Source organism: Struthio camelus, chromosome 3, assembly GCF_040807025.1.
Source record: "Struthio camelus isolate bStrCam1 chromosome 3, bStrCam1.hap1, whole genome shotgun sequence".
NCBI lineage: Eukaryota > Metazoa > Chordata > Aves > Struthioniformes > Struthionidae > Struthio > Struthio camelus.
In genome coordinates, this window is record NC_090944.1 from 114,829,030 (window position 1) to 114,856,737 (window position 27,708).

The 27,708-nt window shown below is 47.8% G+C and overlaps 1 protein-coding gene and 1 long non-coding RNA gene across 8 annotated transcripts in view; one reads left to right on the forward strand and one right to left on the reverse strand.

Moving 5' to 3' along the window:
- LOC104140298 (uncharacterized) overlaps positions 1–21,719 on the reverse strand; it is a 71,460-nt gene extending 49,741 nt beyond the window's left edge. For 3 of the 4 annotated variants that reach the window (XR_011140429.1, XR_011140427.1, XR_011140426.1), the window contains exon 1: positions 21,580–21,719. This is a non-coding gene — a long non-coding RNA (uncharacterized lncRNA). The remainder of the gene's footprint in view (positions 1–21,579) is intronic. The other variant, XR_011140428.1, reaches the window with a different exon arrangement.
- The window catches only part of PROX1 (prospero homeobox 1), a 50,808-nt gene continuing 44,703 nt past the window's right edge, over positions 21,604–27,708 (forward strand). For 2 of the 4 annotated variants that reach the window (XM_068939820.1, XM_068939823.1), the window contains exons 1-2: positions 22,512–22,599; positions 22,811–22,933. The gene's annotated coding sequence lies outside the window, so the exon portion shown is untranslated. Of the gene's footprint in view, positions 21,717–22,511; positions 22,600–22,810; positions 22,934–27,708 lie in introns of those variants that run through there. The other 2 variants (XM_068939822.1, XM_068939821.1) reach the window with 2 other exon arrangements.

Below are 27,708 nucleotides of genomic sequence, written 5' to 3' on the forward strand. Positions count from 1 at the left end.
CAACATCTGCACAGCAGCTGGATTTCCCAAGTCTATTACCTCATTTCACTGAACTGAATGGATTTGCTCTCAGAACAGTTGCAGAACGGTATATATCACTCATGGCTTGATTTACCATGGTTTACCTGAATGAAATAATAATTAGCTACATTGTTTCCCCTCCTTCCACCCCAAACGCTAACTAACTGCAATTCAAAACTGAGAAAATTGACACATGACTGGCTACTTCGGTCCAAAATGTTAATCAGTTTTAAAAATCGAAACCAACCCTAATCTTTTCACTGTTCAGGTCGGCATTGTGTAATAAATTCTACTTCAGTCACACTCTTTCCGTTACCAGAGGCTTAAATGCATTTGTTTTTTTCTGTAGATTTAGCCAGACAAATATATCACTAACATATTGGCCTAGCATGGACGTCTGTGCTCATCTTGGGCAGTTCCTTGCTCCAAGAGTGGTTCCACAGGGGAAGGCATGGCTGAGCTATTTCGCATAGAGCAGGGACCTCAGGCTGTGGCACTTCAGGTTGCACATTTTGATCTAAGACCCAGAGCCCTGTTTAACAGCTTCATCATATCCATAACTTAAAGGCCATAAATAGTTTTATTACAAAAAAAACTTAAGCCTTCTACTGAAATACACATACATGCTGACTGGTCCTCAGGAATGGGGAATTTTATACGAAGATTCAGAAGTACAAAGAACACATTCAAGGCATGCATATTTTTAAGAGGCTATTTTGTGGGATGTACCTCCTTACATGTTCAACAGTCACAGATAGGTCTTGAACGAAATGTCATGTGCTCCTTCTCTTATTTTTTAACTTATTGCTGTTCATAGCCCTTATATCTTATATCTAGCAAATGAATTGGGCCAGGCAATTTTGCATTTTCTAAGGCATCCTTTTTTCTTTCTCCCTACAACAAAAACTCTTTGAAGTCCTATGCCGTTAGTTACAAGTATTTTGATATTTCCCCAGCAAGGATGTAATAGGAGCCAAAACAAGCCTCCAGGTGCCAATATTACACCTGACAAATTAGGCACACGACTGGAAAAGGGTGGGCCCATCCTTCTGCTAAATGTTCATTTCCTCTCATTTCCACATTAACAGGAAGTAGTTGGAATGGAAAAAAAGGCTTTCCTTAAAGACCCCAACTATCAAAAGGCCTGGAGCTTTTTCTTCTTGCAAACAAAAAACTTGGAAGCCAGCAAAGTCCTGTGATTTGGATCTCATTTACAGTGACTTATTTAACCCCTACTGACGGCACGATGAACAGGATGTTATGATTTATTTAACACTTAAAGCGGGTGTGAAAACAAGGTGGATGGTGCCCTTAGACGCAGTCTTTTCATAATTTATTGCTCTAAGTGCTTAATTTTTCCTCAGGGAAGCCTTTGATAGCATGCTGGTGCAGTGTGCTTAAGTGTGTGCATTAAGCTGTATAGCAAGACTATTAATAATAATAATAAAAATAATAACAATAACAGAAGTTATTATTTCGCATAATAGTAGCTTTCACATATTGCTCAGCTGGAACTCTAAAGTGGTATCGTCGCCCCCGCTGAAGTGAGTTGAGGACATCTAATTTAGCAACATAAAGAGCGTAGAATTTACTTTGTGAGGACTTTAGCGGCACAATCCATCCACAAACACAAAGCAAACTCACTCTTACAAAACACTGCACGGATCCTAGAAGGCCATTGGAGAACAGTAACAAAGCCGGTTACAAAAAACTAAAATGAGTTACATCTCCCACACTGGTATCACAGGGGATTCTGACCAAGAACAGACTCACAAAAAATGCTATGTCTGACTGGCTCTAAAGTTGAACTGCTGCTTAATAATGTTGTACCATGCCTCAGAGGGTTTATCTGAAAGCACCTTCTTTTGAATGGTCTGTAATCTTTATCTGGAACACAGGACCATCCTTTAGAAACTGTTTTTATGTCAAAGTTACTCAGTGAAATAATGCATAGATCTCCTACCCTCTGGAGATCAGTGTTCAGCTCTGCTTCATGTCATTGCATTGAAGGCCCTTGGTGACTTTAGCAAGCAAGATCTGTAGGAATGCTTGCACCTGTGGATAAAGGACTTCAACCTTGCATGATAAATACATATTTCAGGGATTTTTTTCCTCTTGAGCATACATGTGTGAGTGTAAGTGTTATTTTAATATAGACAGGCAGGTAATACATTTCACTTTTAGGAGATGAAGTAACAATTTTAGCAAATTACATTCGTCTCTTTAATCTTATATTTCCATGCATACTGAGTTAAATGTTGTAAAACTATCAATTCTGTCAAAACCTAACAGAAAGAAAACAAGAAACCCTGCAATCTTAATGTCCAAACTGACTGGTGATTATCAGGAATTAAATGTGCAGGAATTCCAAATCTTTTCTGATCGGAGATGTCTAGATGACTTTTGTTTTTCCATAATTGTATGAGGTTCCTACATAGTATTTAAGAATCAATTATATTGCAATTGATGTAATTAACTCTAATAATCCAGTAAAAGTCAGTAGGAGGGCTATTCAAGTCAATAGAAAAGAGGGACTATATTATGAAGGTGTTATTAACCTATACAGATTTTTACTAGACATTTCCTTTTCTTACATAATAAATATACAGTGATGAGGAAGGCTGTCATTATAATTTAATAGGAACAATGGCTCATCACTTCCTTTCCTGTACAAGCCTTAACTAATTCTACATACGGTGTATAAGTAAAATGAAGTTAAATGAATCTAGCAAATTAGCTATTAATCATCCATCCGTCATCTGTTGCTCCATGATTAAAATCTGTGTCGCATTCAGAGCTGGGAAAGGTATTTGGGGAGCGGCAGGAGTTGCACGTACATCTTCCAACTCATTTATTCATGCATTTTGCATTGCCGAGGGTACTTACTGAAACTGCTCCTGAAGTCAGAGAAAGTCTCCTGAGGAAAGTTCCAGCCCTTTTCAGGATAAAGGAAAACTCTCATTTACATATTTATAGGCCTTTCTCTGGCTCTAACCATTGTGGCATATGAGAAGCTCATTCATGCTTCTGAATTCAGTCAAACAACTCTTTTTGGGAGAGAGAGCAACACCATGAAGTCAGGGAAACTGAGGCAGCGGTCTGCGGTATGCCATGCAAAGTCACGAACAGGACTCCTCTTTCACAGATCCTAATCCCCTGTCTTATTCTCTAAACCTTTTGCACTGCTCAGCAAGGCAAAAGGGAGCGCTATGAAGGCTATTGAAAGTGCACTTTTTAGGAATTTCTATCTTCACCTTCGTCAGCTTGAGCATAAGCCTTATTAGATATGGAAGACTGCATTGAGCTCATTAGCTGAAGTTCTTGTCTCAGCAGTAGACACAGATCGGCCATTTGTGTGGGTGCAGTTTGATGCACTAGTTGCCTTCTGTGTGGCTGGCCAAAGGTGACGTTGTTGTGCCCCTTGGCAGCCCCAGGCAGGGCTTTTCTCCATGTCGTCAGTCTTTCCTCTCTCACAAACCGCAACGGGCAGTTGTGGACAGTTCCAAAACGTCCCCAAGTGCACAATGACTTGGGTGCTACACTGCCACCACCTTCCTATGTATAGCTGAGGCAGTCAAGAAGGCAAAGATGGACAGCGTTTATTTATTTTGGAGCCATTCAAAATCAAAACAATAATTGAATGAACTGGCTCCCCCGTGCAATGTCACTGGATTTATGCAAAGAATGAGGGCCAGAGTGGGGCGAGGATTCTTGTTTGTTTGTTACATTAAAATATAAAAAAGACACTCTTGGAGAAAAGAGGGAATAATTTTTGGAAGCTTCTCCTACATAGACCCCTTTCCATCTTTGCTCACATGTTGACACTGCTTCAAGTAAGACACAGCACTCAACTAAAGAAAGAGAGAGCCGCGATGTTGCAATAAATACGACGGAGAGGAGTCCAGTTACGCTTTGTAACTACAGCTTTTTTTTTTTTTTTTTTAAATCACAGCAGTAGGGCAAGTGCTCTACAGATATCAATAGCTGCACCAGAGCTGACCTATGTTGCACAAAATGAATGAGCTTTGACTATAGGAACAGAGATAGGCAACCCTGCTGACTCCTGCTGAATAAACCTATTGTACCGCTGGCAAGCAACATCCTTCCAGGGCTCTTGGACTTGTGGCTTCATCTAGTTTGGGACTCCCAAGAGCATTTTCTGTTCATAATAGCAATGCTCTTTCCTACACTGCTAAACACAGAGGACATTTCTGATGTTCCCATTGCAAGCTTCACTCGCAATGTGCTGATTTGGTGTTCTCGGATAAAGCCTCTGCTTTAATCCAGGAGCCAGTTCTGTGATAACAAGGAGGTAGATGGAAAAATCAGGGCTCCATGAGGCTTTGAAGCTCATTTTTGTTGTTGTGGACCAGAGCAAAATGCCCACAGGTGACATACAGCCCCACATACCAATAATTAGTTCACCTCAGCAGGTACAGCTCAACACAAAAGCTGTGTTTTGAAAATGAGGTCTTTTCTTTCGGAAGCAGAGCAATGCCTAACTTCCAAGGAGTGTAACCGTAACACAACTCTGCCTCTTGCAAATGGCTCCCAGGGTCTGAGCTTTGTTGCCCTACACCATGCCAACGCTACCTGAGAAATACATGGGTGTTTTTCAGGTGTCTTTGGAACGGCAAGCCCATGCAAACAGGCTGTGCCAAAAATGATCGACTGAGAATTGTTAAAGTACAGCAATTCAGCAGTCAAAACTTCCTTTATTTAAATCCCCAAACGCTACTTAGTTATATAATAATCTCAGTTCTTTCACGCTCCACAAGCCTGCCTTAAATTGTCTGGAGCAGCTCCTCAGCTGACACGGATAGATAGTCCCAGCCCGCAGAAGGCAGCGGCTCTGGGACAGTTCACACCAGCTGCAGATCTGCCCTGACTGCAATTGCAATCCACACACAAAAGATGGCAATAATCTACAAAATCAAAAAAAAAAAAAACCCTCCCAAACCCTCGATAGGAACATTCATCTGTAAGAAAAGATTCCAGTGTTCAAGCTTCCATGGAAAATCAATAAGGTCTTATCTTTATTTTTTTACTTAAAAAAAATACTTGGGATGACAGTATTAGGTAGCACTGTGAAAAACAACTAAATATAGCCGTAGATCATGGTGGGTGTGAATGGAAAACAAAGGAGTCAGGAGCCGAGCTCCTGCTGCTGTTACGTCACTATAACACCCATAATTATGTTATTATGTACACTGCCCACTTCAACTATATCTGGACACCACTTAGCATGATAAAAATCTGATTAATAACATAACATATAATCTTGGTTTCTTTGATGAACATTAGCTTCCATCTTCTATATTCTTTTTCAAATGGACAGGACATTTGTTTTGCTTCCCTTGTACAGGGAGTTTGGAAGAGCGAACAGAGAGAAAAAAAATAAAGAGGGTTATTTAAATCCTCTTCGCTTGACTCATTTTACCTCTGCATAAAAAGATGCTAAAACACTTTTAAAGCACTGCCGTGCGTGAATTCCCCTCCTCGCACACATCAAAGCGTTATAAACACTATAAACTCAGTACAGAAGTTCACCTGGACATAGGGCATGTTTAGCTACGTGACTGCTAGACTTTTATTTCCTGAGCACCACAGCTTTCACATTTAAGAAGTCCTAGTACCTGCCGAAGAAGTTTTTGTAAGAAAAGTCCTCGTCTTTTCCACTATTGAGTCAACGCGGGAGAAACCCTCACTCCTTTGTAATCAGTGGGAAAACTCTCCCACAGGCTCTTACACCAACTTTAGTTTGGTTCGCTCTCGCTGCTTCCCCCCGCCACCTCCCCAATTAATATGATTCTGCCTGAAAGTTTTTGACCCTGAGCGAGTAGCGGGGCACAAGCAGCTGCGGCGGCGCGCGGGGGCAGGCAGGGCGGCGGGCGGCTGGGGTGGTCGGGCGCCCAGCGGCCCACGGGCCCCAGCCGCCGGGGGCCAGCTGCCACCTCGCATGGTACCTCAGGGGCTTCTGCCGGGGCCCATCACATCCCGGTTCGCTGCTTCTGCCGGGAAACCCCGCACGGCGAATTTTGCTCTAAATGCGCCAACGCTCGAACAAAGTGAAGGATTTTAAAGGCGGGAAGCCCTGAGACGTGACTGAAAGAGATGCAGAAAGTGAGAGGGGGGAAAAACAGAACTGGCAAGAAAATGAATGAAAAACAATGTTCTGCAAGATGAAAGAGATTTTTTTTTTTCCTTCAGCTAAATAAATATTGAAAAAACACACGTCTTATTATGTTTGCAGCCCGTGAAGTTATCCTAGCTGGTTTGTTTCATGTTCACCAGGAAAAACCCTCAAGATATTTCTAAGATAACTGCTAAACCTCTCACTTTCATCTACAATAGAGGAAATCTGTATTGCCAGCAGCTCGTTCTCAGAATTCCACCTTAAAACAGCGTTAGCACCACCAGACCAGAAGGGTTTGATGCCAAAGAGCTGTTCTGTCCTATTGAAAGCAGAGAATGGCTTCCTCTGCAATATGTACAAAGAGCAAGGAAATTTACTCAATTAATGTGAAACACAAAATGGCATCTGCCATCTGGAGATGCACACAAAAGCCATGGGCAGTCAAACACTTCTTAAGACTTTGGCACGTAAAATTAACATATTTTAAGACTTAAAGGGCCACGTGAACTCCTAGTTCACGAGCATTCCATGCTTCTCATGGCAAAATAAAATAAACGACAGTAACTTTCCAGAGTGATGCCCCAGAAGCAACGGTGCTAACCACCTATAAAAATTTGCCTGTGACATCAAGACACTGTTGGATGGGAAGGAAGTAGTTATTTACTTAAATGTCTTTTAAACAATGGACAGAAATATGCTTTCACTGAACTTTACAACTACACTAAGGTGTGCTGTCTTACTGACGCGGGTGTAAAAATCTTGTCTTTGCATCCTGCGTGAGAGGCTTTGAAACCGCTCTAGATTTTTTTCTCACTGCAGAAACAGAGCGACGCTGAGTATTCAAATTTATTGCAGATTCAAAGTGTATACCACGGGCTCCCTTTACTTTAATCACTTTTAACCATTCTTTTTGTAAATAAAATGCAGAAAATTCAGCCCAAAGTGTCCGTTCCCTTTTGTGTATAGAAAACATACTCCTTTAAATAACCCATGACATATGGTATCTAAGTGGCCATCACCATAAATTATTCAACTGCTGTTCCCTCATCAAACAAAAATCCAACAAAATGCAAAACCGGAGGCTGCGACGCCCCGGGCCGGGCCGCGCACCCGCGGCTGCGCCCCGCTGCCGGCGCAGGACCTCGGCCGTGCGCGGGCGCGCTTGGATCATCCAGCCGCCTGTCGGGATACGCAGATCTATCTGCCTTTTACAGCACCGACCCCCTGCGTTTTGACCCTCCCTATGATCACCTTCGCCAAGCCCCGCTGCGCTTCTATTTCACGGTAGCGCCCCTAAACCATGCCTGCTGCATGACTACACACCCCTGCTCGTTTCACAAAAGCGGTCTCATTCATTGCGCTGGAGAAAGAGTGCAAAAAGCAGAGGCGAGTGAGGAAATAAAATCCTCTTGCGCTGTCTGTAGCCCAGACCTCCTGCGCGACGTCGCTCGGGACCGTCAGGAAGCAGGCACAAATCTGCCCCGTTCTCCTTGCAAAAGTAACTTGAATTCAAGGACCCCGCAGCTTTGCAGTGATTATCTTAATTTTCTTTTAACATACTTACCACACGTCCTATTTTTTAAAGCACAGAAGTGGATATATGAGACTACAAGGGAAAGTTGCTTCACCAGGGGATGGAGAGCCAAGGACACCAAACCTGCGAATCACGCTAATGTACTCAGGACAAGGCAACGACACACACTGCACTCATTTTTTCAGAGGCGTACGAAAAGGGCCTAAGGAGGCTTAGTAGCGCTGCAGTACCAGGGGAAGAGCGCAAGACAAAACAGCTTCTCGAAGAGTGAACTTATCGCTCCCTGCACAAGTTTCAAGTTTTCTTATATTGACGAGGATCTGGTTTTCAAGGATGTGTTTTCTGATCTATTTTTAGTTACAGCACTCTTACAGATAACCCAATTAAAAAGAATGAAGCGAAGCAGAAGAGGTAAAAGTCGTAATGGCAGCGTGGCCCACACATTTTGTTCTACGTTTGAGAGCACAAACACCAGTACCGTACGCTCAACCGGTACACCCAGCCAAAGCAAGAGGGCTGCTGGGCAGCTCGCACAAACTAACTGCTCGTTTAGGGCCACAGTTTGTGAATCGCCAGGGTCTTGATAATGCACTGACACATCATTTTAATCTTATTTACCACGTTGTTGATTCGCGTTTGCCTCTGCGAGCGTGCGCACATGAGGGGAGAAACAGAGAGAGAGAGAGAGAGAGAAGAAAATTACTCATGCCTGACAGTGCGACCGTCTGAGTGGTCAGCGCTGTGGGTTTCCCCGGGGAAACTTGTCATACCACAGTAAAAATCCAGCTAGCCTGCAATTACGGTGCCGGCAGCAAGCCCCTGCAGCGCGAGGCACGGTCCGCGGCTCGTGCCGGTGGGGAGGGCTCCGGGGCCGGGGCCGGGGCTGGGTGGCGGGAGGGGAGGGGAGGGGAGCCGCGGGCCCCCGCGTCGCCCCACACCTGCAGGCAGGCAGGCAGAGGGCTCTCCCGGGGCGTTGCTTCCCAGGGGACTACCTGAAGCAGACGGTGCAGGGGGTAGAGCCGGTGTCCACAGCTATCGGTTCAACACCTTTCGAAGTCACTCAGAAATAAATACATTACAAATACTTTTTTTTGCTTTTTATTACAAATGCTTTTTTTTTTTTTTTCCATTTCCACTGCAACAGCTAGAGTGCCAGAGCGCAGGCCCTCTCCTAGCACGTGCGCGTACATTTGCTGTACGATTCCCAGCCATCCTCTCCTACGGCAGAATCCCATCTTGCAAGAGAAACCCACTGTCACCACCGATGTGGAGGACTCTGTGTTAAAAATAAAAACACGAGCCTCAGCAAAAGAGAGCAGAGTTGCCGGGTGAGGAGCGTGAACCCGTGCCAGTGACAGACTTGAAGTGCAACATGACAGAGACGCTGCTGTGACCGGACAGTTGGGGAATGAGCCGGGGATCCCAGGCATGTCACGGGGATGACATCCCGCGGCTCCGGGGGCCGGGGCCGCCGAACCTGCTGCCGGCCGATCCTCCGAGTGTCACTTACACGAGCTCCAAAGTAATCTTCTGGCCCACCCTTCAGGAAAAAGATAAGATGTCACGATCAGCTAATAGAAAGTGACAAGAAGAGATAAAATGCAGGAGGAGGGAGGGAAGGTTTAGGATGGAAAAGGCATTATTCTTTCCTCTAATGCCAGCCGTGCCAACTGTAGGGCTGAGTTAATTAACGGGCTGTTTGAGCACTTTCATCCATTTTTGCATATACCATTAATTTTTCGACAGCTACGTATAAGACAATTAACTCGCAGCTTTTTAAACAATCAGACATGGCAATTCCTTCAATCTGGTGGAGAAAACATTTCATTTTTAGGGAAAAAAAGGTTTGAATTAGGGAAAAAGATTGCGAAAAGTCTTTGTCTGCTCTTCCAGCCATAGCCTTCCATCTGGCACCAGAAGCCATTACCAAGACATCTGAGCATCTTCCACAGATAAAAAGAAAACAACAGGAAAGTATCAGGTTTCCGGCTTTTCTCCCTCTTTGGGGCAGAGCAGTCTCTCCGCCACACTTCGAAGTTCACTCGCGATTAAGAAATCCGCTTTGCTCCCTACTAAAACGTTAGCGTGCCGCTTGACAAAGTCCCACCGAGCGCTCGGCGGGACGTTCAGGCTGGAGACCGCTTGCCGAGTGGGTCCGCGCGTGTCGTCCCGATGCCAGCGCCGGCCGCGGGGGGAAGTGTCGCGCGGCTGGCAGCCGCCCGCCCCCTCCCGCCACGCTCCCGCTGCGCACGCACACAGCTCAGAGCGCCCGCGCACCTCCCCAGCCTGCAGCGAAAGCCTCGTCAGGAGCGCCAGGCTTTCGAGACCAAAGCTACGCCGCGATTTGGATCAGCTGGGGAAGCGGGGGAGCGGGGCGGGGGGAGCAGAAGGGGGTGCGCGGCCCAGGACAGGGGGTCGGGATCTCCGTGCGACAGCCACGCCAGTGATAAATAACGGCAGGATTCGAGCTGAGCGCGCGCCACAGACACAAAGCGGCTCCCTTTGCACTCCCAAGCCGAACGAAGCAACAGTGTGTCTTGAAGCTTTGGCCAACAAGCACAAAAACCTGTAGTCAGTGCAGCTAAGCATGTGATAACAAGCGTGGTTTCTTCTGCTTGACATATTTTCCTGGTGTATTTGTTTGTAAAGGTAGAGATAAGTATAGTAACGCAATCTGTTCCTTTAATATCACAGGCAAAGAAAAATCACTAGTCACTAGCTCCAACATTTTACAATATTTGAGAGACAGGTGCAAGTACATGTCTATTTTCTATTCTAAATATCTTGAATAGGGCCCGACCCTGAAAGCCCTTCTTCCCTCCAGTAATCCCTGAATGTAATAATAATACTAATAAAAAGCAACTGATGATGGAAGGAAAGAAAAGAAGACGAGGCTCGGATTCCTCACACAACGTTTGTAATGGCTATTCTCACTGAAGATGAGAAAGCGGACTTGTACATGCAATACGACAGAAACAACTCAGTCGACCCGAATCTAGAATTTTGACAGCTATCTATGGAAAACGCAGACTTAAAAAACTCTTAAGAATAATTATCAGAAATCACAGCCAAAATAACATACCTCAGCCCTGATTAGTTACATGAAAAAGCTGCTATAAATTGATAGTTTAAAAACAGGAAAATTAGCAGTATGATTAAGTATGAATGGCTAATAAAAAGAATTTTGTTAAAACAGATTAAAGTTCAGATCAAGGTCACAAAAGGAACTGATTGAGGAAAGCTGTCATTTTTGCTAGGACTCTGTAGCTGTTTTAGCAACGCTGTTTCCTCTGAATCAGAGTCTTGTAATGAGAGATTACACTGCTGGGGTTAATAAAGAGTTGGCACATTTGTTTATAACAATATTTCAGTTGAAATATTGTGATCAAAGAAAAAACAAATTCCTCATGTGAAAGTAGAAGGAAAGGGATATAAATAAGCTAAGTAGTCCCTAGTAAACTATGAAGTGAATTTACCCCATAGTTCCAGTCCTCACGTTTGCTGTATGCTCACCCTAGGAAAAAAATCCCATCAGTGGCCCAAAGCCCTCTTTGTCCCCCCCACCCCGTTTCTTCTAAAATAAAGAGCTTTAGATTCTAGCCACAGCTCCACATTAGCAGAAGCTAGCTAGAAGTGCTGTATTAACGGGGAGTTTGAGGTTTTTTGTTTTTTTTTTGTGGCCAGCTTCACCCTTTCTTGGCTGCAGTTAACCTCCAAGAGCGTGTGCCTTTGCACCGCTTTCTGTCCTCAGAGGTCAAGAGCTGAAAAAGGCGTTGGATCCATGGGTATAATCTGAAGTTCAGTATTTTCAAAGGAAAGACTTACAGGGAGACTTTTCCCTGACAAAACGTGTCTTTGTGCATGCAGACTCCAGTGGTCCTCTGCTACAAACGGGACAGTGCTAACACCTAGAAACGATAGGCACAGCTGAGCTCAGAAATTTCAGGCAAGAAGCAGTCTTTGGCATGCAACTATCCTCAGAAAGCCATTCTGTTTCCTTCTTGTCTCGCTGCTACGCACAGAGCGGCTGGGGATTTCTGAAGAGGCCAAAGAGCCAGCGTTTAGGATTACCTTTTCCTCACCTATGAGTCTTGCCCTGAAGGTGTGTAAGTGAAAGAGGGAGGGACCAAAAGCGTTCAGGTTGCCCTCAGCTCCCTCGTGCCACCAGCCTGCGGTGCTCGGTGACGGTGGCCGTGACAGTGTGGCAGCAGGGCAGGGGGCTGCCCTCCGGAAAGGTTTAGTTAGGAGCACACAATTCTACATTTAAGTGTGGGTTCAGGGGCTCCTCGGTGAGCACAAGCTGAACATTAACCAGAATTTTAGCATCAGTGAAAATGTTCAGCAATAGTCACTGCTTCGTGCATACAATACTCCAGCGAAATAAACTGCTGAGCCCATAAGATGTGGAAGCACTAGGAGCTGGGTTTTTTTTCTTATTTTTTTCTCCTGGGCTGGTACTTTGCACAAGGGGGAGCTGGTATGTCTGGTCTGCAGCAGGAGCTACTGCTGCCACAATAAGCATTGGGTTGCTGTCAGTGGTATAGCTATTGTCATAGTTATTACTATTACCAGGCCTGATCAGGGTCAGCAAGCCAACATGAGAGACATTGTATAACCCAGTAATAAAAAGACAGTCCTTGTCCCAGAACACACTCAGGCTGGTTTTCTGACAAGCTGTAACAGGTTCTGTGGCGGCACCTTTCTGTTGCTAAATAAAGAACTTCTGTCTTCCAGAGCCTAAACCCACTGCTGAAAGACAGAAAGAAAAGCTAACTAACAGGACAAAGGGGCCATGTGTGTTTTTTTTTTTTAAATTTGTTTGTTTTGATCTTACTTGAAAGTAATTCACACTGAGCGAAGTGCATTGACGCTCAGAAGAAAATAAGTACTCAGTTCTAGAAAGGACAACTGCTTCAGACCAAGCAGGATTCAAAAAGTCAGAATCATACAGATAAGATTTCTGTGGCAGAAATCACATTTTTATTAGTACATAAAACACATGTCACTTGACAATGAGTATCTGCCACATGGAGTGAAATAACCCTCCAACGGTGAAGTCAATATTTAAATCAATATCTCTGGTACGGAAAATATCTTACTTATTGATATAGATTGGATTTTTTTTCCTTATGAATCTCTCAGGAGGTAAACTGCATATTTCTGTTGTAAAAGCAACTAAACAGCATTGCCAAGCAGGTCTAATCATTCCTCAAACTCAATAACATGATGCTCTGAAATGATTAATGTTGTTATAAATGCCATTTGGCCTTTATGTCAGGGATATATTTCTCTTCCAGAAAAAGGCACCTACGTTATTTTGGCCCTGATCCTGCCAAGCACGAGCCATTCGTAGCTCCCAGGAACTTCAGTGGGAGTTTAGAGTGATGAGGATGAGGATGAATTTTAGAGGATGAATTTTTTACATTATGCAGATACCTAATGATTCAGCTACTCAAGGCGAAAATCCATAAAAGACGCTAGCGTCTTCACGTTAAATGCTGCAACATCCTCCATCCACTCCAGTGAAGCTGCACCGCATTACAGAAAAGATCACCTACTGCTGACACCAGAGAAAGGGTGGGTGGGATGAGCATGTTCCTGGGGCTTGCACCATCGCCCGGGGTCAGGAGCTCCTGCGTCCTGCCCCCCGGACTAGCGGTGCATTTTGCATTATGGGGTCATTACAAAGAGGTCAAAATATATAAGCCTGGACGTAGAGCACTTCCCCCCCCCCCCCCCAGTTTATTGTTTTAAGCACCTTTTCACAAAGCCACACTCGCTCTTGCTTGCTACGATAGTTTTGATCCTTTCTGCACAAGGACAAATCTGCAAAAGGAAGGGTCACGATAATCCCACTGTGCAACCTGGTGGCCAGGGCACTTTTGTGGGAGGGGAGAGCCATGGCTTTGCATGACTTGGGGATAAGGAAAGTGTTAAACGCAGACTTCCTACCTCTAGGACAGGCACCCTAACTTGTAGGCTATCCTATGAAAGATGGGAACTGACACCACCATGAGGACATCTTGCAAAGAAAGCAGTTTTAAGTGCATTTGTGCTGTAGCCGGTAGGTATGGATAAAGCAGGTACGCTGGTTTCTGAAGGGATTTCTGGATACCTAAATACCTAACTGCTCGCTGAGGCATAGCTCTAGCAAGCACAGACACAGCTTTGTAGCAACTTAGGGAGCTTAAGTGTCTCCTGAGCTGGATGATCTAGGATGACAGTTTTGTATATAGACACCTACGGTCTGCCTGTGTTCTCCCTTAGGCTCATAAATCCATTCGCTTATTCAGGACCTCACAAAACATCTAGGCACCTGTGTCCTATTGAAATTAATAGGACATAAACCTTGAGACTGTTTTCATATATTATTAGATGCCTCTCTTCCCCTGAAAAATTGCTCCTCTATGCTCTGCAGGACTGGGCCCTTTCATCTAAAAACAGAAAGGTCACAGATATGCATTCTTCAGGTAATGGGAAAGATTTTTTTTTACTAGAAAAGACGACTTAAAGCCTGTTGCTACATAATGTAAAAATAAATTAATTCAACACACACAAAAAATCAAAATCATTTTCCCCAGGTTATAATCCCTTTACAAAAATCTTCCTCTCTCTTGAAACAACCAACCAAAAGAATGTAAGTCTATAAAATTAAACCACATTTCCTGCTCAATACCAGCTTTGATTATTCAGCAGGGTAGAGTACAGCTTTAAACTATCAGATGTGCCTCCTTTTCTTCTGCTTTATGATTTTAAACTTCATAAGACTTTTAATGCTAGGACAGTGCACCTCATAGTATTTTTTCATGTGGCTTCTAACCCTTCCACATGGAGGCTGCTAAAATAGTCTAGATCTTTGAATCATAGTAGGGTGGTACTGGCTAAGAGCTGTCACTCTCCGGCAGCTCTTCCAATATGATTAATTGAAAGAAAGCTGTGTTGGGATTAGTTTTTTCAGAAGACAACAGTTTCCATTCCTCAGGCCTTCATACAATAAGAACTACCTGGATGGCTTCCCAATTTTTTTTAAAAAGTCTTGTCCAGCATCGCTTTGGCTCTACGCTACAGCTAAGACATACTTTGGTTAAAAGACACAGAAAACTATTCAGAGAGATAAGCAATAACTGATTTAACCAAACCCATGCCGAGCACAAAGCCAGAGGAAAAGGATTAGAGCTGAAATTAAAATCAGCTTCCATCTCACAGTCTTTTGTGTAATATGGTGTGAACCAAAACCTACATTTGCCAGAGTTTTGCATTTGACTTCTAAACAAAATCGGCACTTACACCTCCTGGAGGTGCAGCTGCACGTGACACCACAAGCATTCAATTCAGTCGGAGAGCAAAGGGTTTCCTAACTTGCAAGAGACGGATTCCTCCTCAGCAGGGCTGGTATGACAAACGATCAGACAGCCGGGGCTCCCAGAGCCTGTGGTTTGCTGCGAATAAAGGTACCGAGGGAATTCCCACTCCTGGAGTCTCGATCCAGCAACTTGTGCAAACCCTGGGCCAGATCACCAGCTGATGTAAACTGGGATAGCTCTGCTGGATCTGGCTGACATCCGACATTCACCTACATCTCTGAATGGAGAATTAAGAGGAAGAGTGGGATGGCATACCCTCAATGTTGCTAGATCTCAGAGGGATGAAAGGGAACTGGCAAAATGTCTGCTACCAATGAAACACCACAGAACGACTTTCCAAAGAGTCTGGGAATGAGGCATAAACACGGAGCCTTGCAACGTGACTAAAAGTGCATTTGACCTAAGGAGCCCTGCTGAAGCCAGGTAGCAAGGCACAGAAGGTCGTCAGTGATGGGAGGTCAGATTCTGGTGGCAGCTGCTTGGTTGAGGGTTTCCTTGTGGGATAAAGCTGGTGGAAACAGTTCCCCTTTTAACCTTCCCATCAAGCCCATCGAAGGGGCAGGCTAGGGAAGAGTGAGGCCCTGCATGAGACAGAAACACATCACAGCAGGTTACAACGGAGGTGGGCTGTGTAACTGTGCTCCATCAGTTCCTGTGGGCCTGCAGTCTTTTGGGGGGGGGCTCTACTCGATTTCTGTAAATCCAAGCCATAGCCTAATTTATGTCAGGGTGCTCATTCAGGCAGCCTGATGGCTGGGAAACCTTGATCAATCAGGGACAGCTCTCTTACTTAGCAGACCCCGACCCACATTGTTTAGCTTGGTTAACCACAAATGGTTAACCTTAAAAGCAATCTGGCCAAAATACGGTTTGGGAACCGATTCACCAAATTTACACAGCGGTGTTTAAACTGAACAGTACATTACTTGACATTTATTGGCTAGACAAACTTAATGTCCAATGTCACTCAATAAGTCTTTTTCCCATGACAAACCTGCACCTTAGGTGCTACCAAGTGCTAATTTGTTAAGGAATCCTTAATTGAGTGACAGTTAATTATTGACAGATTTGAACTACTTTATCTCTCAATCAAAACCTGGCTCTGTCCCAGGCAGCAAGCAGTTTACAGCCAGAAAGGTAAATCTGGCCACGTGCACGCTTTTTATTCTGAAGCCTGGACGGCTCTCCCTCCCCCACCCACACTTTCTGCTAAAATTTCTCTCTGAAGGAGCCGATGATCCCCTGGTGATCACCAACCCACGTCAAGGTGGTTACCCTGCTTAACCCCACTTGGCACGGAGTGGGAATTACCAAGGGGACATCCATCTGGAGCTGCCTGAGATAAGAGGTGTCCAGTGTTAATAAACAGGCTTCCTCTACACCTCAGCAGGGCCTTCCTTTTCTAAACAGTCTTCCTTTAATGTTGTAAAATGTTTTTTTCCATTTACTCAACGATCATGCCTTTGCTGGTGGGGGAGGGCCAAGGGAAAGAGAGAGGGGAGGGTGGAGAAAGGAAGAGAAGAGAAGAGAAAGGAAGAGAAAGGAAGAGAAGAGAAAGGAAGAGAAAAGGAGAAGAGAGGAGAAGAGAGGAGAAGAGAGGAGAGGAGAGGAGAGGAGAGGAGAGGAGAGGAGAGGAGAGGAGAGGAGAGGAGAGGAGAGGAGAGGAGAAGAGAAGAGAAGAGAAGAGAGAAGAGAAGAGAAGAGAAGAGAAGAGAAGAGAAGAGAAGAGAAGAGAAGAGAAGAGAAGAGAAGAGAAGAGAAGAGAAGAGAAGAGAAGAGAAGAGCCAGCGTTTGTTCCCAAAGAATTTGGACACCTGCTTTCGAAATGAAATCACTAATGCTAAAAGTTCTCCCAGCCCAGCTATTTTGCTTGCCTCTTGCACGCACACGACATGCAAAGAGAGAGAGAAAGAGAGAAAGAAGAAGGAAGAAAAAAAACAAAACGAAAGAAAAAAGAATTACGATATTAGTAGCAGTAACGGCAATAGCAGCAATATCACAGTCATTCACTGGAGCATCTCTAAACATTCATAAATGTTTTATGCATCCTAAAATGCCATGTACAAGGGATATGGCATCCCACTGAGGTTAATGAATGAATGAGGTGCCCTTGAAGGTTAATTTGCACAAACAAAAGGTCAGGGGACATCTTCAAAACAAAATATTGATTAAAGCAAGTTAAATGTTTTGACTTGAAGGAGACATGAAGGATTAAAAAGCAAAATAAAGCAGTATGGATAAGAAAGGAACAGGAAAGAAAAAAACACCACCCCCAGACACAAAGGAAATGGTAGAAAACATATCTGAATCAGCTAGTCATCTGCTAACAAGCTGTAAAGATTTCCAATGACAAGTTGTCACATTAGTTTAGTGAAACTGAAGCAGCACTTATCCCTTTTCCTGTGCTTAATCTCTCAGCCCGCTGCACAGAAACATGCTACCACGTTTAATAGGATTAGTTTAGTTCACTTTCTCTTCTCTGGAGGTTTTTTTTTAACAATTCTATTTCCATCACTACCAGGTTCTTGAATTAAATTGCCGTCTGCGGAACCACCAAAGTTGTAGCCACTCTTCAGGTTAAAGACATTCTCTTCCAAAGGTTTCCTCTTTGAAAGGAAGAGCCAGGGCAAAGGGAAACAAGGAAAGGCTCTAAATTCAGCAGTTACACACATTAGGCAACCAGGTCTTCTCTTTCTCGCACACACGCTGATGATGCTCTATCGATTTCAGTAGAGTTATTTTTAATTCATGTCAGTGTAAGTAAGAGCAGAATCAGGCCTTAGTGGTTTGAGGGCATTCTTGTTTTTATGTATGAAAGCACTCGGACCTTCCCCACCTCGGGGGAAAAAAAAAAAAGAAAAGAAAACCTGCTATGTATTTGCAGCCCCGTTACCTCACTTAGTCTGAACAGACGCTGCAAGGAAAATGATCAAAGAAAAGGCAATTTTAACAATATACCCCTGTCACTTTCAATTTTGTTGTCATGCCACAAAGGGACGGAGGAATCACTCATGGTCATGGACACATTTCAAAAGTTTTCCTAAGTTTCTTGCATCTGTTTTTTGCCTTGAAGAAAGAAATGCAAACGCAGAAAGCTGTCAGCTTAGAGGAAACATTTTCTCCTCAGAAGCACCAAAATTTGGAGGACGATTTAATTCTGATGGGCCAAACCTTGCAGCTCACAATAGACATGACAATCCCTGTATCAGGAGGAAATCTAGTATTTTGATCTAAACTGTGCGACACGGACTGAGCCTAAGTCAAAGACAGAGGGACGGGAGAGGAGAGCCCACAGACCTGAGTACACCCAAACTGTGAATCCAAACTTGGCTAACGTAAATTATTTTCTCTTGGGATCCAAAGGGCCCATCATTCAGAATATAAACAGTGCGACTCCCTTATGATTTATTAATTACCAAGAAAAGGACGTGGGACTTCTACAAGAGTTCAAAGACTGACTGGAATCTGCAAGTTTATTGCTTTACATGCTAACGAGGATCACACTCGCACTTGTTCGGGGGACTGTGGGTTAGCATGGGACAAAATCAGCAGTACATCCACTGCTGGAGCCATGGCGGGGACACTAGGCCCTGGAAAAGGCACGAAGAAGGTCTTTGCTGGATACAAAACCCAACTACACGCTGTGAACTAGTCAGTTCCCAGCACAGGGATCCCGCAGCCCCGGTTCTGGGGGAATTGAAGTCTAGAGGAAGAAGAACCTTTCCTCCACGTCTAACATCTGGGCAGAGGTATACTTTTGCTGCTTAGCTTTGAATCAACCTGCATTCCTTAGGAGGTTGCCTATTTTCCCCTGAAATTTAAAGGAAGAAAGAGCATTAAGTGTCTGAGAGGGAGAGTGAGTGGAAAGCATGTGTTTCGTTGTAACTGGGTTCACTGGTATGCCAGGTCTTAGGGATGGCTGTTTAGGCTTGCAGGACACAGGGCTGGAAGGAGGTAAACCTGCAACCAGTTAAAGAAAGCAGGTAGCGGGGCCTGATGCTAGCTGGAAGACTGTGTGCACAGTGCCAAACGCTGGGGCCAGACTGGCAGCCAGCAGGCCTGCGGCTGCTGCTCTGCTGAGTGACCTTGGGGAAGGTGCTTCACTTCCAGTGACTCAGTTTCTCTTTCTCTACGATGGGTAAATCATCAGTGGCTGAGGCTAAGTTGAGATGCAGTGGTGACAACCACAGTGTCGGAGGTAGCTATTTATTTATTAGCATTTGGCTTCACCTCTACACACATCCCTGTGTCCTTTAGAAAGGAAAAAAAAAAAAAAGGAAAGAATTCAAGAGAGTCATTCACCTGCCAAATTTAGCCTATCTCCCTGTGCGTCCAGACACACTTCTGCACCCTTGTCCCAAAGACCCTGCAGCACTTACAGCTACAAGCAGAGGCTGAACATGTCACCCAGGCAAACTGAGCCTGTGCTGAAGAAAAAACAGGGAGCGAGTCCTCCGTGCCACGGTGCCCGCGATGCGCAGACACATCGAGGCCTGCCGCCGTCGGGGGGCAGCGAGGCCACCCTTCACTGTTGCTCCCTGGCTGCCAGGAGCTGGGCTGCGACAGCTAGGGGCCAGCTCCCCTAACGCTCGTGACCGCGGCACAGGAAAATAACATTTTTCTGTGCTGGAAGCGGCGGGTAGGCTGCCGCCGTCCGGCACTGGGGCTGGGGGCTGCAGCTGTCGAGGCCGAACGGCTCGGTTGCATTGTGGTTTTACGGTCACCCATCAGGCAGAGGTGGCCACCGAGCTGGGTGCCGGCCAGCCCTTGGACCCGCTCTGCGGGGCGGCAGCGATGGTGCAGCTTGGCACGGCTCAGTGTGGCGCGGCACGGCACGGGGGGACACATCCCTGGGACCCAGCGCGGCCCGAGGCGGCAGCCCGTCCGTGGGGGCTGCCGGGCCCCCCGACGGCAGGAGATGCTGGCAGGGCCCTGCCCGTGGCTTGCGGGGCGGAGGGAAACACGCGTGGGAGCGGCGGGCGGGCAGCGAGGGGGCGTGGGCACCCCGGCCGTGCGCTGCCCCCGGGGGAGCCCGGCGGGCGGGGGCTGCGCGGGGGGCACCGCCGCACCGACCCCGCGGCGGCAGGTTGCGCGCCCGCAGCGCGGGGGGCAGAGCGCGGCCGCGGGGCTCCCGGCTGCCCCGTCCGGCGACCCGGCGTTTGGGGCAGGGGACGGGGCGGAGGCGGGGGGGGGGGAGTTAACCCGGGCGCAACTTGCGAGCCGCAGCTCCGGCAGCGCAGAGGGGCCGTTTCCATCGGTCGCGAGTGATTTCTGCGTGACCCGACACGCTCGGGGTTTCCCCGCCGCCGCGGGTGGGAGCGCTGCGGCCGTCGCAGCGGGCCCCGGCGTCCCGGCAGCCGCCACAGCCGGCGGCGGCGGCGAAGAGCGGCGCCTCGGCGAGTTGCACGTTTCGCCCCCGCGGGAAAGGGCGGGCAGAGGGCGGCGGGCCCCGCGTGGAGCCGGCTGGGGGCCGCTGGCGGCTCCCCAAGCTTGGCCGCGCCGGGCAGCCCCCTGCGCCGTGACTCCCCCCCCCCACCACCACCGGGGGGGGTATCCGCGCCCTGCGGGGAAACCCACGCATGGGGCCGGCAGCCGCGGCCGCCTCCAGTGAGACAGATCCTGAAATGGAAAAAAAAAAAAAGAGGCAAAAAAGAAAAAAAGAAAAGGCGAAGGAAAGCAGCTCCCTGCGGCGCCAGCAGCAGAGCGGGCAGGGGGCGAGCACCGCCCGGCGCCTCGCCGCTGGCCCCGGGGCCGGGCCGGGGGGAGCACCCCCGCCGCCCGCCCCCCGCCGGCCGGCCCTGCTCCCTCGCCCCGTCGGGGCTCCCCCCTCGGGCCGGGCCGCCCCCCGCACGGCAGCCCCGAGGGGGCGCGGACGGGCCCGCGGAGCCAGCGCCCGCCTTACCTCCCGGCGAGCGCCTCGCAGCGCTCCGCGCTGCTCTTATTCCCTCTCCTGTTATCCCCCCGCCGCCTACAAAGCCGAAACGCACTTTCCTCAGCAAACTTTCGCCCCCGCGCTCGCAGCAGCCAGGCGAGTCTCCCGCAGACACAGACGTGCGTGTCGTGGGAAAAAGGGGTGCCGTGCGCTTGCCGGCCCGCGCACCTCGCCAACGACGCGGGGTGAAACGCGCCCGGTACGCTTTGGTGTGGCTGCAGCCCAGACCTATTGGGAAGATCCTGCCTTTTTTTCCAAATTCATTTTCTCCTGAAGATTTAAAGCAGGGTCCAGTTGGAAGCGGGCTGTAATTAGCTCGGGATGGATTTAAGTTGAGCTAAACTTTGGGTGCGCTACTGTATACTATGCCTGGTTGAGAGCCGTCCATAGTAAATAATCACTCGGGTTTCCTAAAAGCCGTTTGTTTGGACACATTGCAACCTGATGCTCTTTTTCGTGTTTATTTTCTGCCTCTCACGTGAAAAGTGAGCTGCAAGGCTTCCAGCGCAGAGTTGCAGCCGCGCGCTGAGCAGCGAAGCCGTTCTGCGCGTCGGCGCGGGAAGACTTGCAAGCAGTTTGAGCGTTAACTTACCTATTTCTCTTAAGTTTGCGACCCGCGCTGGGGCAGCGGGCGCGAACGGGCGGCCGCGCCGTGGGACACCTCTCTCACGGTTAACGGCGGAAAGCCGCGCACAGCCGGGGCATCGCTCCGCTCCGCGCCGCGCACCGGTGCGTGGAGGCTGGGGGGGAGGGAGGGGGGGTGACGGAGGGGTGCCCGCGCGGGGGCGGGGGCCGCTGGGGAGACACTGCGCGGAAAAGCGCGCCGCGCTTTCGGCCCGGGGCCGCGGGGCGCGACGGCTTTCCTAAAAAAGTTGCTGGCGTTGGCGGGGCGGCGCGGGCGCTGCGCGGCGCGGGCGCTGCGCGGCGCGCGTGGGGCGGCCCGCGCGGCCGGCCAGGTGCGCGGCCGAGGCCACCTTCCCGCGGCGGGGGGGGGAGGTGGGGGGGGTGGGGGAGGAACCCGCCTCCTCCTCCTCCTCCTCCTCCTCCCCCCCCCCCCGCCTTTTCGCTCTTTTTTCCCTCTCCCTGCCAAGTTCTGCGCTCCCTCGGCCCCTTCCATCCCAAGGAGCCTCCCGATTGGGCGCTCGGCCGGGCCCACGTCACGCACACTGTGACGTGTAGTCTTCCTGTTTCCTTCAGCTGTGTCTTAAAGTAAATCTTGTGGCGGTGCGGAGCGCTCGCTCGGCTCCGCGCGCCGCTGCCCCGCGCGCCGCTGCCCCGCGCGCCCCGCGCCGCGCCGCTCCGCGCCCGGCCCTCCCCCGCGCCGGCACACACATACCCGCGCTCCCGCGCTGCCCGGCACGCTCGCCCGCTCTCAGCCGCGCTCGCCCTCCCTTTGCCCAATTATAATATTCATCAGCACCGAGCTCGCGGGCTGCGTGCGTGTGCGCGCGCGCGCGCGCGCGGGTGTGTGGGGTGTGTGTGTGTGTGTGGGTGTGTGGGTGGGTGGGTGGGTGGGTGGTGTGGTGTGTGTGCATGTGCGTGCGTGTGTTTCCCTTTCTCGCTTTCCACCGGCAAAAAAAAAAGAGGCTCAGTTCCATCGGCTTTGCACGGAGTAAGTATTCTCTCCCTCTCCTCACCTCCTTCCTCCTTTCCCCCCTTCCCTTCTCTTTCTTCCTTCTTCTTCTTTTTTTTTTTTTTATAAAATTGTTTCTTTTTTCTTAATTCGCACTTGCTTGGGCTGCTTTAAATGATTTAGGGGGGAAAAAATTAATTCCCCAGCAAAATACTGATCACCGTTATCAAATCTGTGCTTCTTTTTCCAGGGGGCAAAATTGCAATGACTTTATTAGCTGAGTAGTAGTAATTCCCCAATACCTAAAGCAGTACCGATTTGTAAGCCCGAAGCCCGAATGGACTCCTCACCCTAGGCTGCCGGGTGCTGAAGAGTAAGTGACCTGCTCGTTGTTAGGTGATCCTCCCCCCCCCCCTCGCCTCTCGCTCTGCCACCTTTTGTGGACTCCTGTTCTTGATTTTATCCCGTGGGTTGGAGGGCAGTTTTGTGGGGACGAGAAAGGCACCGAGTATTTTACTTCTTTTTGTTGTTCCGAGCTTCCCCCTCCCCCCCCCCTCCCCCGCTAAGTTCCCCGTCCCCGGCTTTAAACTCCTGGTCTGGTCCTGTGAGCCTCCTCTTTGTCTTGTTTATTATAGCTGCCTTTCTTTTTGTCTCTTCCAATTTGCTTGTCGTTTGCATGTCGCTACTTCTCCTTTTTAACCCAAACAGGGAAGGGCAGGGACTTTTTTTTTTAATACTTATTCTTCTTATTGTTCCGATTACTTTCTCGTTCCCAAGGGTGGGACGAGCTGCGAATTGTGGAACCGTATAGAAAATGGGATTTGAGCGGTAGGTAGCGAGCACATGAGAAGAAATCAAACGCGAGTTGCGGGATAAGAGCCTTGGTCGGGGAAAAGATTAGGATTATCGGTACTTTCTTTTTGTTTGGTTGTTGGTTGGTTGGTTTCTCGAAGGGGATTTAATTTTCCTCCCTAGTCCTTGATCTTTCTGGGGTTCCCTTTCTCCCCCTCCGCTCATCCGCCGAGCGGCCCCCAGCACTTGGCCGTGCGTTTAAACGGAGTTGAAGCGCAGGAGGGGACGGTGCTGCGGGGGGCGGAGGGGGGCGCCGAGGCGCGCGTGGGGCGCGCAGTGGCGGGGTCCCGCGCGGGGCGGGGGCGGCCAGCGCGGCGGGCCCCGGCGCTCCGCGGGGGCGGAGCGGGGCCGCCGGCGCGGCCCTGGCGGGGGGAAAGTTGCCGGTGCCGCCGGCGGCGAGGCTGGCGGGCGGCGGCGGCGGGGCCGCGGCAGGTGCGCGGGGCGCGGGCAGGTGCGCGCCGGGGCGTCCCGCGGGCGCGGAGGGCCGGGGCTGGCGGCGAGTCCCCCCGCCGCCGCCGCCGCCGCGTCCCCTGGGCGCGCTGACACTTGTCGTGTTGCCGGAGAGACCCGGGCTCATAGGGTTAGCCTTGAAAAAAAGAGGAGCAAATAAATAAACAGCTCCGGCCGGTCTCTGCGGCCGAAAAGTGCGGAAGACGCATCTGAGGTGGGGTAGAGCTCTCTGAGGGCTAAATGTCATGTACGCGCTCTCCGTCCCCGGAAATAATAGATCTGGAGGATATTAACTTAATGTCTTTGACAAAGTAGGAGATGTCAGTCATGTCTGGCAGGGGAAACGGCTGCAGACTAGAGGTGCCCTTGAATGCTGGGCAAAAGTTACCGAGCGAGGATTTGTAAACCCTCTAGTTTCCCACAGATGCCAAGCGCTTGCGGCGAGCACTGTGCTGTTTCTGACTGTGCAGTGAGTGTCACCCCAAAACGCACCTCCAGGCTTCATCCAGGAGCGTGGGCACGGGGCACGTGGAGGTGCATCCGCGCTTGCACGGGCATTACTTGAGGGCAGAAAGGTCCGAGTTGTCTAATGCTGCTTATAGACACACAGCCCTGTCACTACGAGGTGTAAAAGCTTAGATTATTTGTCACTTCCATCATCTGTAGAGGTTTGGCAGTGTGCAGGGTGAATTATACTGAGGCAGTTTTCTTACCTATAGATTTGCATGTGGCACATATCCTCTATGTCTTATTCTTGCAGTTTTTCTGCAAGTTGCCATCAATCATGTAAAGTTTACGGCCACCGCAGCCCATTTTGCATGTATTTTATCTGCTTTTTGTCCGAAGCTTACCTTTAAAACAGCTATATCGCATACTGTGAAATGTTTTTTAATACTCAAATGTAGACAGAGGATCAACATTTCATGGGCTGAACTGTGATAAAAAGCACAGTGCTAACACTTTTTGCTAACAGCTCCGTATTAAATTCTTCTGTAAACTATCTAACATTCACTGAATGTTACTCTCTGTATATATAGCTAACTTCTCTGCCAGTGAAAATCTGAGGCCTCTCGCTGTATGTGACTTATCTTTTTTTATACTCAGTTGATAAATTTAGATAGTCATAGGAATGGACACATTTTGAAATTGGAATTTAATTTGTGTTCAGGGCAGAGCTGTAAATGCTACAATTTATGATCCTTAAATAATGATTTGTTCTGTCTCAAGGTGCAGACTAACTGCACTTAACTAATTCAAGAATTCTAATTTAACTGCGTTGTGCAGCATGGAAAAAATATCTTGGAAAACTTGGACTGAGTTCGTAGCAGGAATCTTGTGAGTGTTTCAGTATTGTCTCTGCACAGAGTCTGTGTTAGTTCTTATTTTCTTCATGATCAATGAAATAATAAGGACCATGCTGGCTTGTAAGGAGGAAAACGTCAGTTTTATACCTAGGGTAGCTTGACTCCTTTTTTTCATTCGGAGAAGCTGTTTCCTCAAATGGTACAGCCCACAGATACATGATGAGGGGTTGTGCGTCTCCCCAAAATAATAATAAAGGCCTGAACTAATGAGATGCTGAGCAACTCTTGTTAGTGAGCTCTGCCAGTTCTCCCTGAAGTCGATGGGAATTGAGGATGTTTGGCGTTCGTGGGCTTTGCTGAATACCTTGCTGGATTGGGCCTTATATCGTCAGGTATTAAAAAAAAAGGGTGGCTTTTCTATTTTAGGCTAAAGACCAGGTAGTGTAATTTGGAACTAAATCCTATTATAATGCTTGCTTCTTCTTGTGGAGCAATACTAATAAAGTAGCTGTTAATGCCTAAATAGTTGCTAATTATTTCTGCCTTGTCTCAAATTCTTTTATTGCATGCTTCAGCTAAAGGAATTAGATAACTCTTTCTCCCAAGAAAACTTGTGTCAAAACCATCCAAAAAGGTAGTACTTTTTCATTAGTCTGATGAAGTGATTTTAGCACTGAACAGCTCTATCGTATATAAATGTCATCTGTTCTTTGGATTTTAACTGTGGTTTTGTGTGTGCAATGATGTTGACCGATGTAATTTTTGTCTTGCGCTCTCTGGCTGATTCTGGCAAAGCCATGCTGAGCGCAGCGCTTTAGAATGAAAGATCTAAATATTTCTATTAGCAGAAGCGTGTTAAATTTCTTGCGTAGTATTGGCATAGTGGGCTGAGAACAAGCAGTCAGACACTTGACCAAAGAAAGTAGCTGGCTCACGAAAAGTCAGGAACAATTTCAGCTCTATAAACCAGTATCTCGTTGAGTTCGTCAATGGATATGCTGCAACTTTAGCCCTTTGCTACTATATATTCAACGATTGTTTCTTATCAGTTAGGCACCAAGGTCTTTAGGTTAGGTTAGGCTCCTTCAGACTTGCTAAGTAGGGTGAGTTTAAATTTAAAGTTCCTTTCTGCCTCAGACGTATAAGTTAATCTAAGAGAAAATGATCAGGATCTGTGTAGATCAGGATGAGTTTACAAAATTGGTTATAGAAACTGATTACTTTGCAAGGAGTGCCGCAGGTAAATGCCTGACATCGTATGCTGTTCTAGCTGAAGGTTTGGGAACAGGAACTCTTAGATACCTAGAGATAGTTGTTTCCAGCTAATATACTGATGTATATCTAGTGCATAGAAAATAAACCCAGATGTGTAGGTACTGTGTTATTAAGAAGTTACTCACAGTTACATTTAATCAAATCTCCTTAAACAAAAGGATTTTGAAAGTAAATTTGTAAATGAAATTCTGCAAACAGTGTTTATGGGTGGACTTAGAAAGTACGGAGGCCCATGTTGTGTTTTTAACGTACACAGCAATGGAAAATGTTCAGTTTCTTTTAAGAGAAAGCCGCATCTTGCAAGTTGAGTTGAGATTTCTGTATAGATATTGACAGTCTAATCTACCCTTCTAAATATGTATTTCTGGATGGCTGTACAGAAACAAGATGTGTGAAATGTAGTTTTGAGACAACATGGAGCCAAAGTACTGGTATTATGTAAAGGACATGGACTTTCTAATTTTTTTCCAAGAGCTCCCTGTTTATCCACTTCTAGTTTAATCAGTATCAAGGTCTGCCTGTCACGTCTGGGATTTTGCATGCTGCTTTACGTGGCATTCCCCATTTCTGGAGATGCGAGTTGGTTTTGGTCCCCCGTAAACCAAAATATTAAGTGGCCGCTCGATACCCGTTCTGCTTTGTCAGGCTAAAGTGGAACTATTTCCCACGCTTAAGCTGAAACGAACGTCAACCTTAAAGCAGGCAGCCCGTGGGCTCAGCATCGTGCCCGGGCCGCTGGGAGACGTTGCTTACCGCCTGGGTTAGGGGTGTGATAACTGCGATGCGTTCAGCTTGGCTAAGGGAAAAGCATCGCTCGGGAGCACCTCCTGCCGCTCGCCTTGGCAGTGGCAGGAGCAGGGGAGCAGCTGTCAGTGCGGGTTACGGGAGAGGGAAGTGGGCGCTGGGAGGAAGGATGCGTGGCAATGACCTCCCAACCCGGAGCAGGACAGCCGGTTTCCTGAGCTGCTGACTCAAGGGTACAGCCAGCTCTCCCCACGTGTGTCCTTGGGGGGATTGGGCAAGGGAGATGGAAATGGTGTGCAGGCACCTAAAATTTGCTGGGAAACATGCAAAACTTGAAACGTGACGTGAGATTTTTGGTGCGCGTCTGGGAACTTACTGCTGGATCTTAATCAAGCGTAGTTTAACTACTGAAAAGGAAGTAAAAGCATGAAGGTGTTTGTTTTTTTTCCTATTGGCAACTATTATCTTTAAGCAAAATGCCTTTAGAATATCTTACGTGCAGTAAGCAAGAGCTCTTACAGCT